The sequence below is a fragment of the Cricetulus griseus genome (assembly GCF_003668045.3).
Source record: "Cricetulus griseus strain 17A/GY chromosome 1 unlocalized genomic scaffold, alternate assembly CriGri-PICRH-1.0 chr1_0, whole genome shotgun sequence".
Classification (NCBI taxonomy): Eukaryota; Metazoa; Chordata; class Mammalia; order Rodentia; family Cricetidae; genus Cricetulus; species Cricetulus griseus.
Genome location: NW_023276806.1, coordinates 165779049 through 165796103, shown reverse-complemented (window position 1 = coordinate 165796103; position 17055 = coordinate 165779049). Strand labels below are relative to the sequence as shown.

At 38.1% G+C, this 17055-nt stretch overlaps 1 long non-coding RNA gene across 1 annotated transcript in view; it reads right to left on the bottom strand.

Annotated features, from left to right (window-relative positions):
* Positions 1 to 2097: 2097 nt before the first annotated feature.
* LOC100754693 overlaps positions 2098 to 17055 on the bottom strand; it is a 33880-nt gene continuing 18922 nt past the window's right edge. The window contains exons 2-5 of the long non-coding RNA XR_004772006.1: positions 13376 to 13564; positions 12358 to 12441; positions 6274 to 6429; positions 2098 to 2252 (exon numbers count right to left, since the gene is read on the bottom strand). This is a non-coding gene — a long non-coding RNA (uncharacterized LOC100754693). The remainder of the gene's footprint in view (positions 2253 to 6273; positions 6430 to 12357; positions 12442 to 13375; positions 13565 to 17055) is intronic.

The following is a 17055-nucleotide window of genomic DNA, read 5'->3' as shown; positions in this document are numbered from 1 at the left end:
GTCTACAGAGTTAGTTCCAGGACAGCTAGGGCTGTTACACAAAGAAACCTTGTCTTGAAAACACAAAACAAAAGTAAATAAAAGAAAGACTGCATAACAATATGTAAAAGGTTAGGACAGTCACTGTTTTTTTTTTTTTTTCCTAAATATACATTAACATTGTAAGCATCCACAGTGGGAAAAATAAGGGAGTACATTCAAGTTTCATTGCTTCTGGTCCATGTCACCCATCTCTATTGACTAGAATCACTGGGATAGTGACTAGTCTCCCAGACTCAACCCTTCAAACAAACGTTTGCTTTCTCAGTCTCTTCTCAGATAAAGAGTTTGGGCTGTCTTTCCAAGAATCAAACTAAATCAGCATTTCCTTCTGCTCAAAATGCCCCAGTAGTCCTCATGATCACCAAAGGTAAAGGCCATAGTTATGAAATTATTTTGAGGCCCTTCATTTTTACTTCTCTTTTTCCTCAATGCACATCTAATTGTTTCACATGGCTCCTCCAGCAGAAGCAGTTTGCTGTTGCCAGAAAAACCCAACACACCCACCTGTTGGTAGGATAGTATTTGCAGGTGTGTGACTTTTGTTTATGCTGCATTTATTTAATTCTGTGAAACTGAGTTACTGGACATATCTAAACACCTGGTGGCCCTAATAAAGAGTTGAACATCCAATAATGTGGGGCTGGCAGGCAGAGAGTATAAATAGAAGGAAAACTGAGGAACAGAGTAGCAACAAGAGAACAAGGAGAGAAGACATCAGGGGCCAGGTACCTAGCCACCCAGCCAGTCACAAAGTAGGAAGGAAAGTAAGATTCACAGAGTTAAGAAAGATAAAGGCCCAGAGGGAAAAGGTAGACAGGGTAATTTAAGATAAGAAAAGCTGGCTAGAAACAAGCCAAACTAAGGCTGGGCATTCATAAGTATTAAGACTCTGTGTGATATATTTGGGAGCTTGGTGGTGGGCCCCCCAAAAAGAGCCAAAAAAGTCCAAAAAGCTAAAAGAATAAAAAAAATTGATACAATACCCCTCTTGTACTCTTCTTACACATCTTTGTTCAAATGTGTGCTTAGTAGTATCCTAGAACAGACCTATTTAAAAGTTCAGACCTTCTAGTACCCAAGCATTCCCCCAAACTCTCTCCCCCTTCTTGCTTCATTTCCCACCAAAGCTCACCATAGCTAATGCAATACATTGATTTGTTGTCTTTTGGTTTTTTTGAGACAATATTCCACTGCATCATTCAAGCTGGTCTGGAACTCTGGGTCCTTCCTCCTTCTGCTTCCACATGCTGGAATTACGGGCATGTGCCATACATCCACCCAGCTCATAACATTTCATTCTTTAAGATCTTTATTATTATTAAGTGTTTACATTTTTCTTTTGAGTTTGTTCAAGCCCTTCACTAGGCTGCTAGCTACACAAGGGCATGGGCTTTGTCTGTCAATCATTTATGTAATCAATGCTCCATTGAAAGAATGTACAACCAACATTATTGGCCAAACATTGTGGGTGAGTCCATGTTGGATGTTCCAGCTCCAGCGAAGGCACTGGTTGAACTCAGTTACATAGTGGACTCAGCTATCCCTCTGAAGAACAGACAAAGCAAACAAAGCCAACTAATATTCAGAATAATAAGACCTAATCGAGTGTTGCTTTCTTAAGTCACAGATAGCAAAACTAGATAACAAAACTAGCATGTAAAAAATAATGAATGCTCAATTAGCTAATAAGCAAATTAAAATTTTTCTTAATACATATTCAATAAGTATCTGTGAAATAAGTATTCTCTCAACTTGGCCATTTATCTGAAACTAGATATGAGTGGATTGGGAGACAGTCAGTGAATCGCCTGACTTCTTCAGGGTAGCTTTTATCCAAAGCCCAACATAGCATCGGCCCTGTGTCCCAATACATTCACACAATAAAATGAGGTTCATCAATGAAGAGCAGATGTTCATCTGACCAAATCATTATTTGTTCTTTTCCCCAAAGAGAAATAGTCACGCATAGTATTGAACTAGAATTAGAGTTTATTACCCAAGCATTTTTGTTTGGTGTGGTGTGCAAGCCACATGCTTGTTTCTCCTGTAGGCTGTTCTGCAATGTGATTTTTTGACTCGTCATCAGACTTGCATAATCTTAGCTGTTCTTCTGGCCTTTGTCACTTTCAAACTTGTTCCCTTCGATACAGTGAAGTTCTTGATTTTTGATCTTTTGAATGCCAGTTTTAACGTAAGGAAGTCAGAGTGTCCTGGTTATGAAGCAGCAAGAAAAGAGAGTCCTTGTGGAATTAAGGTCCTTATGGAAAGCACGGGAAATTCCAAAGCACTGCTGGCATCGACATAAGTGATGCTTGAATGTTCCTAATGACATTCCTACCACCCCTTCGAAGGCTCAAGGATATCATGCATGTGGAGGTGGAAAGAATGGAAGAGAAGAAAGATCAGGAGAAGCGCCATTTTCTGGACAGTACACAATCATTGCAATTATGAACTCACACAGTCAGTCGTGATTGGGTCAATCAAGAGTCATGTGTGAGTAGGAGAGAGATGTAGGGTGTCCTATCCCTTACTTCTGAACTATTGGCTATTGACAACTCTTGGGAGAGGGGCATCATTGTCCTGAGCTGTGTACCCACTGGTGAGCTCATGCAGTTCCAGCGGGTAGTTCCAAATCCATCCTCATGAAGATAGCCATGGTTAAAACCAATGGACCACAAAACAAAACAAAGAGGCATGGATCTGACAAGAACTTGTAAGGAAGAGGGAATGTTAAAGCTGAAATATTCAGGATATAAAATACAAAATGAAAATCCTTGGTTGATAGCCTTATTATTCAGTCCTTAGAAAAACAGTTGAAAAATAATGAGCATCCTTTTGGTTAAGGCAAAGTACATCAGGTGAAATCCACGCACCTCTAGTTTTGCCATGCTAACCAATGCTTTCAAGGCACCAGGCCCCTGCACCTTACCCTTTCCCCCTGCTTCAACTACCTTGCTAGAAATGACACCATGTATTTTCTCATAGTCTGCAGTAATTTATATGACTAATAACTTCTCTAAAGTCCTAATGTATCCCCTATTCCATGCTCTAATGAACATGGAAAAAGGACAAAGCATGCTCTCTGATAATTTCTGTTTCATTTGACCCTAAGAGACACTGATTTGCTTCCTGTAGTCATATTTCCTTCCCAATGCTATGATGGGATCTCTTGGTTACATTATATAATGAGAATTTCAGTCTAATTAGATGTGGCATGTATGGCCACAGCAGAGTGGTGACAAGATTTGGGTTCATATGATTCCACTCTGCTGGAGGTACTTAGTAGTTCGTTTTATAGCAATCTTCCCAAGATGCCTACATTCTAGAAATGTTTAAGATGGTAATTTCAATGTAATTTGAATATCAAAAATTTTACTTTGATGATTATTATAAGAAGATAATACTTGAGGTTGAGATTCTCCTTGCTCTATTTTGTAGTCTGGGAATTGAAGCTAAGGCTTCACACATTTTTTTAAAATTTATTTTAAGTTGCTTAAAGTATTTAATTCTCTGTCTCTTTCATTCTCTGCCTCTATCGCTCACAACTCTGTGTGTGGGTGTGTGTGCATGTGAACATGTGTGTTCAAAACTCTTAACTTGAACAATACCCTTGTTAATAAAAGTTCTAGGCCATCCTGGTCTACAAAGTGAGTTCCAGGATAACCAGAGCTGTAACACAGAGGAACCCTATCTTGAAAAACCAAACCAAACCAACAAACAACTTTTATATCCATCATTTCCAGAAATTTTTGTTGTGTCTGCATTTTCAAGGCTTTTTGGTAAAGCTCCAGTGGTTATTTAGTAAACTATTCATTTCTGCATAGTAAAGGGGCCGCTTAGTAAACTGTCCACTTGAGAGAGCCACTTCTTAGAAACTGAAGTTTGGGATTTGAGGTGACTTTTGCTTCAATATCTAATAGTCTTCCTGGCAGTTACCACACAAATTTTCATTGCACTTCTACTACATATGAGTTCTGGAATACTGACTTTGAAGAAAAAAATTTAGAAAAATGCAAGCCAAGCATAGTGACTCATTCCTGTAATCTAACATTTAGGAAGCTGAGGCAGGAAAATTGCTGCTAGTTCCAGGTTAGCCTAGGCTATAATGAGAGATCTTGTATCAAAAATCATACCAAAACCAAAGAATATTTGGTATGATTCATCCCCGAGAATGACTAACATCTTATTCAAAGAAAAAAGGACCTGGAAGAATCTCCACTTGCTATATTAGGAACAGCTAACAAGGGTCACTGTTTCTTTCTGTGTGCTTGTGCCACCAGGGGTCTGTGAAGATACTGAAGAGCATTCTTGACATAAACCTTCATCTATGTGTGCTTTGGTTGCTGTTAGATGCTCTTAGCTCCTAGGAAGTGCATGTCACCAATGGTTGTATTGTGATTCAATGAGTGATAGTGACTTCCTCATTCAAGTGGTAGGTTTCTTCCTTCACTAAGGCACACAGATTTTGAAAACCAAGTTTGAGAACAAAAAAGACGTAGAATGTATTATTCTTAGTTATACAGAATTACAGTTTTGATGTTTTTTGTTTTGTTGTTGTTTTGTTTGAATCAATGAGCTTTCTTTGAATTGCCTACAGGAACATGGGGAAGCAGTTGCTTACTGGAGCATAAGGAGCTCAACACAATTGCTATCACAAAGCTCGAAACCCAGCATGTGACATAGTTTATGAATAATGCACACCTGTAGGCATATCTACAAGTTAAAGAGCAAGTGACCATGCTGAAATCATTATTCATTGGAACACCTTAAAAACTGAGCACTTGGGGGCAGAACCATGGCTCAGTGGGTGGAGGTGCTTGCACACAGGCCTGGCAACCTGAGTTCAATCTTTCGATCCCACAAGGTGGCAGGAGAGAACACTCCCAGGATTTCTCTGCTGTCCACACATTACACCCAATGCAGACATGCACATCCATGGGTGTACAAATGTGTATGTGTGTATGTGCATGTGTGTGTGCACACCACACACTCACACAATGAAGAACAGGCCCTCTTCAAATAAATAAATAAACAAATCTACATTTGCTAGTAGTTTACTGGTAAATGTTGGTTGGTGCAAACATTTTAAAAGAGGAGCTAGAAGTATTCACAGCCTATTCAATATTAATTATGCACCTGTAAGAAGTTTGTTTTCAATCTTTAGAGATGATTTTGTTTTTATTAACACCATAGTTATTGCATGAATAAATCTTCCCCGCTAATGTGTGCTCTGTTATAAATGTGCTGTACTGAACAAAGGGTTATTGTTCATAGCCATTTGATTTAAAGTTTTCCACTTTGTTTACCATTGTTTGCTTTTAGATGAATAATGCCCCTTCGCTGGAAACCAAGCTCTTTGAGGAATGGAGACAGGGAGGGATTCATATTTATTTTATCCTGTGCTCCAAGTCTAACAATGGTATGTCTCCATTGTAATTTATCAGAGAGATTTTCAGAAAATAGTCCAACTTAATCACAGGTTGATGAATAAACAGCTCATATGAGCTTCCAGTCTTTAGAACCAAACATCTGAAGATAAAGAAAAGGTCTTTGAAGTTTTTCTATACTGGAAAGCTGATGAATCATTTTATCACATGACTGACATGTTTTTATCTAGTAATTGATATGTCTTATCTTATGTTTTTGAAATAAATAGAATTAAAAGAAAATATAATGAATATATACAAATAAAACTAGAAGTTAAGGGTTTTTTTCCTATAAAACCACCATTCTTTCAAATACATTAATACAAAATAATTTATCCATCTGTAAAAGAAAAATAAAATTCAAAGCAAATCAAAGAAAGAATTAAATACTTAAAATATTTTAATTATAAGGCATTCTTTGACTAAGGAGTCCTAGGGTTGTGACTCAAGTTAGGACTTCTATTACTGTGGTAAAGCACAATGACAAAATGCAACTTGTAGAGGAAAGGGTTTATTTTAGTTTACAGTTGCAGTCCATCAACCAGGGAAGTCAGGCTTGAAGCAGGGAAGAAACCTGGAGGCATGAGCTGACACAAAGGCCATGGAGGGGTGCTGCGTGCTGGCTTGCTCCTCATGGCTTGCTCAGCTTGCTTTCTTATAGCACTCAGGACCATCAGTCCAAGAGTAAGTAGTGCCACACACAATGAGTTGAGCCCCCCATCGTACACACATATTAATTACTCATTAAAAACTGTCCTTCAGACAATACTAAGAAACTCAATCTCACAACAGTCTTTTCACTTACAATATTTTCACCTCCTCTTTCCTCAGTGTTCACTGAGCCTTAGGGGGAGAAGTGTTTTATAGATGTATCCATTAGGTTGTGGTTGTGGTTTTCTGTAGTGGTCTCAATCTGTTGCCAAGAGAAGCTTCCTTGATGAGATGTGAAGACTACACTTATCTGTGGATAAAGGGACAAATGTTTATAGATTGTTGTTAGGGATTATGCTGGTTTAGTAGATTAGGGTTTGTAGATTCTTCTCCAATAAAAATGATTTCACTAGCAACTAATGGTTTAATGGATATTCAGTACCATGCATTGTTTCCTTCTGATTGAGAGGTTCTTACATCCAAGTAGAGAGTTGGTGGTTACTGCCAAAGTATATGCGCCACTGCTGCACCCTTAAGGTTATTGTGCCATGCTGGTCATTGATATAGTTTTTAGTCATCATAGCTAGGTAGAACTGTTGTTTGCTTCTCTCCTTTGGAAGCTGCATGACACTTTCTAGTACCATGAAAGCTGATTGTCAGTGAGGAGGCATTCATGGCAGTTCCAGCTGAGGGGTCTCTGGACCCTGTTTCAGTAGAGCATGGTGTCTTTAGCAATAGGGACTTACCTTTCTCCTTTGGGGGGGTCAATCAAGGGCGATAGCAATAGGCTCAATCATTTGGGAGTCTTTGTATAGCCCTGATCAACAACTCAAAGGTGGACTTCTTATGTCTACTGTTGGGGATTTTGTTAGTAATGTCAGAAGCTACACTCATAAAGTATCATCAACATAACTGCCCAAATGTGAAAGGAACAAGGACACCAATGGACATGCTAAAGTGAATGGAAAAAACCTCACAAGGCCTTGACTCTGTACAAAGAACTATAGGCAAATAAGGAAAGCTGAGATCAAGAAAGGTGGTCTTCCCTAGGGAAGAGCACACAGTTAGTTGCTCATTTCCAAGATGTCAGCCTGGATACATAGGTACAAGTAACATTATTCAGACTGAGCAGGTTATATTTAGGAATATATATGTTTGTGTATGTATGTGTATATGTATGTATGGATGGATGGATGTGTGTGTGTGTATACAATAAAAATTAATAAAAAAAGAGGTCATAACTTTGAAGAAAAGTAAGGAGGGGTATTTTGGTGAAAGAAAGGGAAGGAAGAAATGTTTTGATTACATCATCCTATCAAAAAGCAAAAGAAGAAAGAAAGAAAGAAAGAAAGAAAGAAAGAAACAAAGAAACGAAGGAAGGAAGGAAGGAAGAAAGGAAGAAAGAAAGAAAGAAAGAAAGAAAGAAAGAATGAAAGAAAGAAAGAAAGAAAGAAAGAAAGGAAGAAATAAAGAAAGGGAAGATAGGCTTTCAGCCTACTCTTATGGAGACATTTTCTCAATGGAGTTCCATTCCTCTCAGATGAAGATAGTTGACATAAAACTAACCAGTACAGATTGATATGTTATTCTCTGCTTTTAAAGTGTAATCTTTTTTAAAAATTACTTTAACTATTAAGAGTTTTAATTTTTTAATTTTACATAATAAAATGACATAAGATATATCTTATAACTAAAATATTTTTGGAAAATTATGGAGCAGTAACTTGTGAAATTCGTAACAAATTGAGTAATTTTATACAGGTATTAGGAATTATAATACAGCAGACTTTAAAGTGACAAGTTACTAAACATGCTTCTCTAATTTTAGTTTTTAAAGTGTACAAAAAACTTCTTATATATGCTACAGTTTACAAACCAAAACCAATAAACCAACAGAATCCATTTTATTTGTTTATTTATATAAACTTCATTCTGTGCCAGAATGTTGTCCATTAGGTAAATATTAGAAAATAGAATAAAAGTAATTGTGTATTTACTTTCTTTGTTGTATATTGTAATTACATTCTATTGGTGTGATAAAACATTATGACCAGGGCAAATTATAGCAGAAAGAGTTTATTTGGGATTATGGTTCTAGAGGAGTAAGAGTCTGTCTTTATTTGGGAGACAGGATAGCAAACAGCAGGCAAAAGCCTGGTGCTCATATCTTGAACTGTAAGCAAGAAGCAGAGAGCGGGATAGGGAAAGGGCACGGGGGAGAAGTTATAGAAGAGAGAAGAGATGAGGCAGATATGTGAAGAGAGGGTGGTGTGCACTGGGAATGGCTAGAGGCTTTGAAACCTGAGAGATCACCCCCAGTGATACACTTCCTTCAGGAAGGCCACACCTCCCAAAGCTCCCCCAAAGTACCATCCATTGAAGATCAAGTTTTCAAATGCCTGAAACTACGGAGGAAGTCTCACTCAAAACAGCACAGTAAATCTTTCTGAAGTTAGATTTTAATTGATATAAAAGTACAGGCAAGGTCAAATGTCCTCTGAAACATTTCTGTTACTTCACTGAATAAAGTTCAGTCCATATAGGTCTTAAGCCTATAGCAATGCCATATATGTATCAAAGATTCTAATTTGTCAAAACTGGAATAAACTGTCCTGAAAGAGTTCAACCTGTTTGATGGTATAAATGCATGGGTATTTAAAACTACAACAGATAAATAAAACAGTTGTTAAATTTGTTAAACACAGATAGAGAAACTTGGGTAGAAATATGAGTAGAAGAGCAAGTCTCGTGACTACACAGCACATGGATGTATTTCCAGAAAGAACATCATTGTGTGGCACAGAAGCCTGTGAACATGGCCAAGATGTACAAAGCAGTCCCAGCCACAGTGCCTCCCATGGCACCAATCTAATCTCAAGAAAGATTCCAGCTTTTAATTCAATTCCACAAATATTTGTGTTCAATATTTGTTGTACAAGGGAAACCAGCACTGTGCCAAATGTCCTGCTTTAACAAAAAATTGAAATCTCTGTTTAACTTTGAGTACAATGTTTAGTCAGCATGGGTCTCGATTTCTTCATCTGAAAAATGAAGACCAGATTAAGTGAAAGCTAAGGTAACTATGGGAGTGGCTTGGACCTTGTGATGGCAGATTATTCTTTGCTTTGTACCTGTTCCTTTACCTCTCAATTATGGTAGGAGATACTAAAGAAACCACAAATTCCACTTTGCAGAAGGTACGTCATCTACTAGAGGATTGAGCTCAGTGTGCTAGGCAGGACAACGGTGGAACCTACAGTCTAAACAGAAAAATGGCCTGGGTGGAGCTGTGCCATCATCCATGACATGATTTGAGGAAGTTACTATCTCTTTTGGGGTTTTTGGTTTCCTAAAATAGTAGTTGAACTTGCCTACAAATGGCCAATAAATGCTTTAAGAAATGTTCAACACACAGAAAGCTATCAGGGATATGCAAATTAAAACTACCTGGAGATGCATTCTTATTCCAGTCAGAATGGCTATCATTCAAAAAAAAAAAAAAAAAAAAAAAGACAGCAAGTGCTGGTGAGGATATGGAGAAAGAGGAACCATTATTCAAGCTGGTATGAATGTAAGTTGGTGTGGCCATTATGGAAGATTTTCAGAAAAGTGAAACAAGAAGTACTGTTGATTCAGAATATCTGCCTAAAGAATTCTAAGTCAGCATTCCACAAAGATATTTGCACATCCACTTCTATTGTTCCACAATTCACAGTAGCCAAGATATGGAACCAGGGTAGATGAATGGATACAGAATCAAGAGCTGAATGGATAAAGAAAATGTGGTACATATAGACAATGGATTTTTACTCAGTTATAAAGAAGAAGAAATTGTGGCATGTGCAGGGACATAGATGGAACTGGAGGTCATTATACTACATAAACTACACTTGGAAAGACCAGTATTAGATGTTTTCTCTAATATATGGAATTTAAATTTGTATATATATGTACATACACAATATATTATATGCATATAAAAGTAGAGAGGATTGTAAGGTATAAAGGGATAGGGAGGAAGGAACAAGAAAGATTAATGGGATATGGGAATGAGAACCAACAAGTCAGAGCCTGGTTTGGAAGGCCAATGAGAGGAGACAAATAAGAACAATGATATATGTGTACAAAAATGTCACAATGAAACCTACTCTTTTGTATGCTAACTTATATATGTATGTATATACATTTACATATATATAATCATCTTATAGGGTTGTAAAGAATAGATGTGTTACTATATGTAAAGTCATTGAACAGCATCTAACAGAGTAGATATTTCAACAGGACTCACTGTTACTGTTCTGTATTAGGCAGAGGGACAGAAATGTCAATAGTCTAGATTTTAACCTATACACTGACATTCCTGAGGGAGATATTTACTTTAATTAATAGTAGCCACTTCATGAGATTACCCATGAATCAATAAATAATGACTTCATCAGCAATATTGCATGACAAAAAATATATACTATTATTGTTCAACTATGTTTACTTAGTCAATGGAATCTCCAATAATTTAAAAGATAATAATAACTTATTAGTCTGCTGAGGCTCCCCACACTGTGTAGATAACAGTATAACTTAGGACAGACTTCATTCTTACTTGGCTAAATAAGTTACGAGTAGATGTTAATATATTAATGAAGCCAGAATTACACATAACTACAGTTCTTCCTTCAGTGTCCCACACACAGTAACCCTTGGAACTGAGCTGTCTAGAAATGGGGGAAATGTGTGATTTTACAGAAATTTTCAGGTTTATAAATTTAATCACAGTGAACTCTTAGAATATAAATATTTAGGACAACGGGTAACAGCCTTTAACAGCACAGTTAGCAGGGCATATATGTTCAATAAATGCTACTGTGTATTGTTTTAAATTTCCCTTTCTATAGAATTGAAGCAAAAATCACATCCAATAGAGGCATTTCTAAATGATAAAGGAGATAATTGTTTTCTCGCAACACAGCTAAAACTATTTCACAAATATTGCACAGTCATTTTAAGGATTCAAGGAATATTAATAGTTATAGCCTAATAATATAAAACTCATTGGAATGAAAAAGATATTCTCTCTCAATTAAGTTCACTTAATCAACTGACTCCTCAGTAGGTTCAAATAGAGTAACTGATAAGTACTTTGTCTGCTAAGATTCTCTACACTCTGCCGGGAGCACTATAGCTTGGACAGGACTATAGCTTGGACAGGACTTCATTTTCACTTGGTAAAAATTAAAGTTACAACTGCATCAAATCATTGTCTAAGGACACTATTGTCTATGAACTGACATTCAGAGAAATGGGAATGAATAGTTTTGTCAAACTCCATTAGAAGGTCTTCAGAGAATATACATGCTGCAAAATTCCATTGATCATTTTTGCATTCAGAAAGCTGCAACAAAATTCTTTTATAGAAAAATATAATGTGGTTTCTGTATGAGAGAATCTGAATAAGTAAATGTGATACGCCTGTTGGGTCAGTTAATTCTTCCTTAGTGCCAGAGTGCCAACCTATATATTCCCTTGGAGTTGTTAAAAGAGGTGCAGTATTTCCAGACAGTGGTGTCCACTATTCAATGTTGTAGGCTTTCTGTAAAGAAAAAAAAAATCCCTTCCTTCTTTAGACCGAGATCTTGCTTTCAAAGTCATATTTTTGCATCAGCTTTATCTACTCATTCATTCATTCATTCATTCATTCATTCATTCACTTACTTATTCCATGATGGGAACTGAATGAAGAGCCTTAGAGATTCTAGAAAAGTACTTCATCCCTGACCTCCTTCCCCAGCCCTACCTTTACTTTTTTCATTTTTTTTTAACACACAAGATCTTTCCACATTGCATAGACCGGCCATGAACACACCCTGTAGCCTAGGCAGGCATTGAATGTGTGACTCCCCTGCGTTAGTCATCTAAATAACTGAGGGTACAAAACTGTGCTACTTGGTATGCCCAAGTGATATTTCATAAAGTAATATAAATTATTTGTTTCCCATTTTATGCAAAATGGGGAAATAATAAATTTAAACAAATAGATAAATACAAATGACAAATATCTAGTAGTAAATGTGACCAGTTGTATTCTCATGAAAATGTTGAGATTTCCAGGGGTTGTGGGATTTATGTAAGGGGAAAGCATGGGTCATGATTTTACGTAAACAACGTGACTCCTGTGTCTTCTTCCTGTCGTTAACCACGTCTCCTAACCTAGCACACATCTCCTAACATAGTGCCTCACCTTTGACTGTTTCTGGTCTTCTCTCCTCTCAGTGGATTGCAATGGAAACCTTCTTGTGGTTAGTGACTTCAGAAGACACTGGAACTGAAAAGAGGGGAGAGCATGCTTATGGATATTGAAATAACAGAGACAAATAGTATTACCAAATATAGAGTCCGTCACTTTAGGCATGTATGTGGCTATTTTGAAAATAACAGTTACTATCTTATACATATATATAATGATGATAGGTATTCAAGAAAACATAATAGTTAAGAGTGAAAAGAATAGGACTAGAGAGATGGCTCAGTGGTTAAGTGTGCTGGCGGCTCTTCCAGAGGACCTAGGTTCAATTCCCAGCACCCACATGATGGCTCACCACAGTCTGTAACTTCAATTCCAAAGGATCTGACACCCTCACACAGACACATATCCAGGCAAAACACCAATGCATATGAAATAAAAGTAAAGGTGAAAAGAATAAGAGAAGGTATTGAATGCCTTCATATTTTCAATCATATTTTTTCATAACAAGTAAGAAGTCTGGTGCCATGCACACCAGTGTGTTTTGGAACTTCTTACCAGTGGCCTGTTTCAGAAGGCCTCTTGTGAGGCCTGTGACCTCTAAGCAGAATGACACAGTGAAGCAAGCACACGTCTTCTGCTATACTCACTTCTCTTTTAAGAAGTGCTTTTCCCTTCCTCCAGCGCTTCTGCCTTTCACCTCCCCCAGCTCTCTCAGTTCTCTGCTCCAAGTGTCAAATGGAGGATAAGTCACGAATACTTTGGGGGCTGGTGACAGAAATTGCTGTTTGGCCTCTCTGAAAACCTGTGGCTACTGCTCAGAATATTAATTCTCTAGTGATAATGGTGACCAATGAGGGTATTTGAACTGCTATAGCCCCTGACTCGAGGAATTATTTTTGTTGTTAAATTTATCATTTATACAGAAAATTTTACAGTGAATGATGCTACCTGCACTCTAATCTTGGGTGTCTTTGGTTAGCACTGCAAAGATGGTATAAAAATCATCGCTTACCAACTCTGTATGGAAATTAACAACTTCAGGTTCAACTGGACTCATTCAGAGGACGAAGAGATGACGGTGTCAGGACAGAATGAATGGAAGCTTGCAAGGTGCTTCTTTATTTAGAGTGGGCCCCTGCTGCCCCTGCTGTTGACCTCACTGGTTTTTTGCCCGTTGAAGTAGTTGAGTTGACTTTTGCTACTGAGCATGAAGAAATTACATAGTCAATTAAGTAAACAACCAGCAAACTTAATAGTCTTCTGAAGTTTTCAAAGCTCTGAGGCAAATCGTACAAGGAAATATACAGGAGTTTTATGAAGCACTAGGCCTCTTTGTAAGAAATACGTGATGACTGTTAGAGGAAGAATGTGCATGACATATGCTACTAATATCTAAAGTGAACAGCATCACCATGGTTGAAAGGCCTCTGTAAAGTAGGCTTTACTGGGTAATATTACAGTACAAAATTAGAATGTTCTTGCTGAATATTATCCTTGGCCAAGCACTGGGTAAGGGTCCTTTCACAGACAACATATAGGGTACTTAGATAGCTGAATGATACATGGTGATAATGAATGGGCATTAGGTCTTCTTAAAATAGTGGAAATCATTCCCCTTATACAATAGGAATTGTTTTATTTTCCATTATAATAAAAATAGCACAATAAAATTAATTAAGAGCCAGTAAGAGACACCAGTTCTAAAATTGATAATCGCAATCAATGAAAGCAGATGCTGGAGGTGGGGATTGCATCCAGGCAGCAGCAGGAGGAGATGAAGCAAGCTTTGAAGTCCAAGCCTTGTTGATGAGATCAGAATATTAATTCAGGTATGATAAACAGGAGAACATTCTCCTGAAACTTTCCTTAACTAACATAATTCCTAACTGCATCCTAAATACTGTTGTATACACAGATAAGTGTATCTCACTCCTCATCAAAAGCTTCTGTTTTTATTCTTTTATTGAAATTATGATTAATTCTCCCTCTCCTCCTCTCATTTCATTCACACCTCCCTCCCATCTGTATTCACTCCCTTTCTATCTCTCATTAAAAAACAAACAGGAATCTAATAGTTAACAATAAAATAAAGGGAAAAGTTATTCACCAACACCATATCCGACAGAGAACTGATCTCCAAAATGTACAAAGAACTCAAGAAGCTAGTTTCCAAAACATCAAATAATTGGATTAAAAAGTAGGGTACAGAACTAAACAGAAAATTCTCAATACAGAAATCTAAAATGTCTGGAAGACACATAAGAAAGTGCTCAACATCCTTAGCCATCAGAGAAATGCAATTCAAAACAACTCTGAGATACCATCTTACTCCCATCAGAATGGCAAAAATCAAAAACACCAATGATAATTTATGCTGTAGAGGATGTGGAGAAAGGGGAGCACTCATCCACTGCTGGTGGGAGTACAAACTTGTACAGCCACTTTGGAAATCAGTATGACAATTCCGCAGGAAAATGGGAATCAGTAAACATAGATCCAGCAATTCCACCCTTAGGCATATACCTAAAAGAAGCACATTCATACAACAAGGACATCTGTTCAACGATGTTCATAGCAGTACTATTTGTAATAGCCAGAAACTGGAAGCAGCCTAGATGCCCCTCAACTGAAGATGGACAGAGAAAATGTACATTTACAAAATGGAGTACTACTCAGCAGAAAAAAACAATGGAATCTTGAAATTCCCAAGCAAAAGATGGAACTAGAAGAAACCATTCTGCTCGAGATAACCCAGTCGCAAAAAGACAAATATGGTATGCACTCACTCATATATGGATTTTACACATAGAGCAAAGGATTGCTAACCTACAATCCACACCAACAGAAAAGCTAGGAAACAAGGAGGACTCTAAGAGAGACATACATGGTTCCCTGGAGAAGGGGAAAGGGAAAAGATCTCCTGAGCAAATGGGAGCATGGGGGTGGGAGAGGAAGCTAGGAGAATGAGAAGAGAAGAAGAGGAGGGATGAAGAGGACATAAGGGAGCAGGAAGGTTGTGTAGCAGGGAGAATAGAAGAGAGCAAAATAAGAGATATCATCAGAAAGGGAGTCATTATAGGTTTAAAGAGAAATCGGGCACTAGGGAAATGTCCAGAGATCTACAAGGATGACACCAACTAGCCATCTAAGCAACAGTGGAGAGGCTACCTTAAATGCCCTCCCCTGATAATGAGATTGATGACTAACTTATATGCCATCCTAGAGCCTTCATCCAGCAGCTGATGGAAGTAGAAGCAGAAACCCACAGCTAAACACTAAACTGAACTGGAATCCAGTTGCAGAGGAGGAGGAGTGATGAGCAAAGGGGTCAAGACTAGGCTTGAGAAACCCACAGAAACAGCTGACCTGAATAAGTGGGTGCTCTTGGTCCCCAGATCGATCACTGGGAAACCAGCATGGAACTGATCCAGACCCCATGAATGTGGGTGTCAGTGAGGATGCCTGGGAAATCTATGGGGCCTCTTGTAGTAGATCAGTACTTATCCCTAGCATAGGAATGGACTCTGGGAGCCCATTTCACATAGAGGGATACTCCCTCAGCCTAAACACATGGATGCGTGCCAAGGCCATATCCCAAAGGATATGACAGACACTGAAGACCTTCCCCATGGAAGACCTCACTCTCCCTGGGGAGCAGAAATGGTATGGGATAGGTAGGTTGTTGGTAGGATCAGGGGAGGAGGGGAGGGAGAGGGAACTGGGATTGACATGTAAAACAATCTTGTTTCTAATTTAAATAAAAAATGGAGAAAACAACAGAAAAAACAATAAAATACACACACCTTTAATCCCTGCACTTGGGAGGCAGAGGCAGGTGACTCTCCGTGAGTTTGAGGCCAGCCTGGTCTACAGAGCGAGAGCCAGGACAGGCTACAAAGCTACACAGAGAAACCCTATCTTGGAAAAAAACAATAAAGTAAAATATAAGAGAAAACTAAAACAAATTCGTCTAAATTGGAAAAAATGAACAAATGTTAGGAAAAAAGCTCAAGACACTGTGCAAGAAACATATAGACCCAAAGACCCATTTTTTCACATACTGGAAGTTTCAGATCAACACAAAACCAGATGTCAGGGTAAATAAAGAGACAGATAACAGAGAAAAGATATAAATACCATGAAATCAAAAATATAAAATTAAAAGAAAAGGCCATGACATTATGAAACAAGAAACCCCCAAAGATGCCATTGAGTTCCTTTTCTATTGGTCATCTATTGAGGGGCCTGCAGCCTACCATTGAGAATACTTTGTTTGCCTAGTGAGACCTCCTGAGAGAAAACTACATTTTCATTTATAAGTGGTTATCAATTGGCAATAGCTTCTGGGTTAGGGATGGGGCATGTTTCCATTTCGCCTCTCAGCTCTAAGACCCCATCTGGTGCAGAACTATGCAAGCTCTGTGCAGGCTACCTCAATCCCTGTGAGTGTGTATGTTCATCCATCCTACTTATTTTGGGAGTCCTGTTTCCTGGGTGTCCTCTATCCCTTCTGGCTCTTCCACTCTTTCTGCCTTCTCTTCCTTGGGGATCCCTGAGATGGAGGGGATTTGATAGAGACATCTCTTTTAGGGGCTGAATATTCCCGGGTCTATCACCCTCTGCATGTTGTATAGTTGTGGGTTTCTGTATTTGTTCCCATTTGCTCCAGGGGGAAGCTAAAGAGGTTTATTT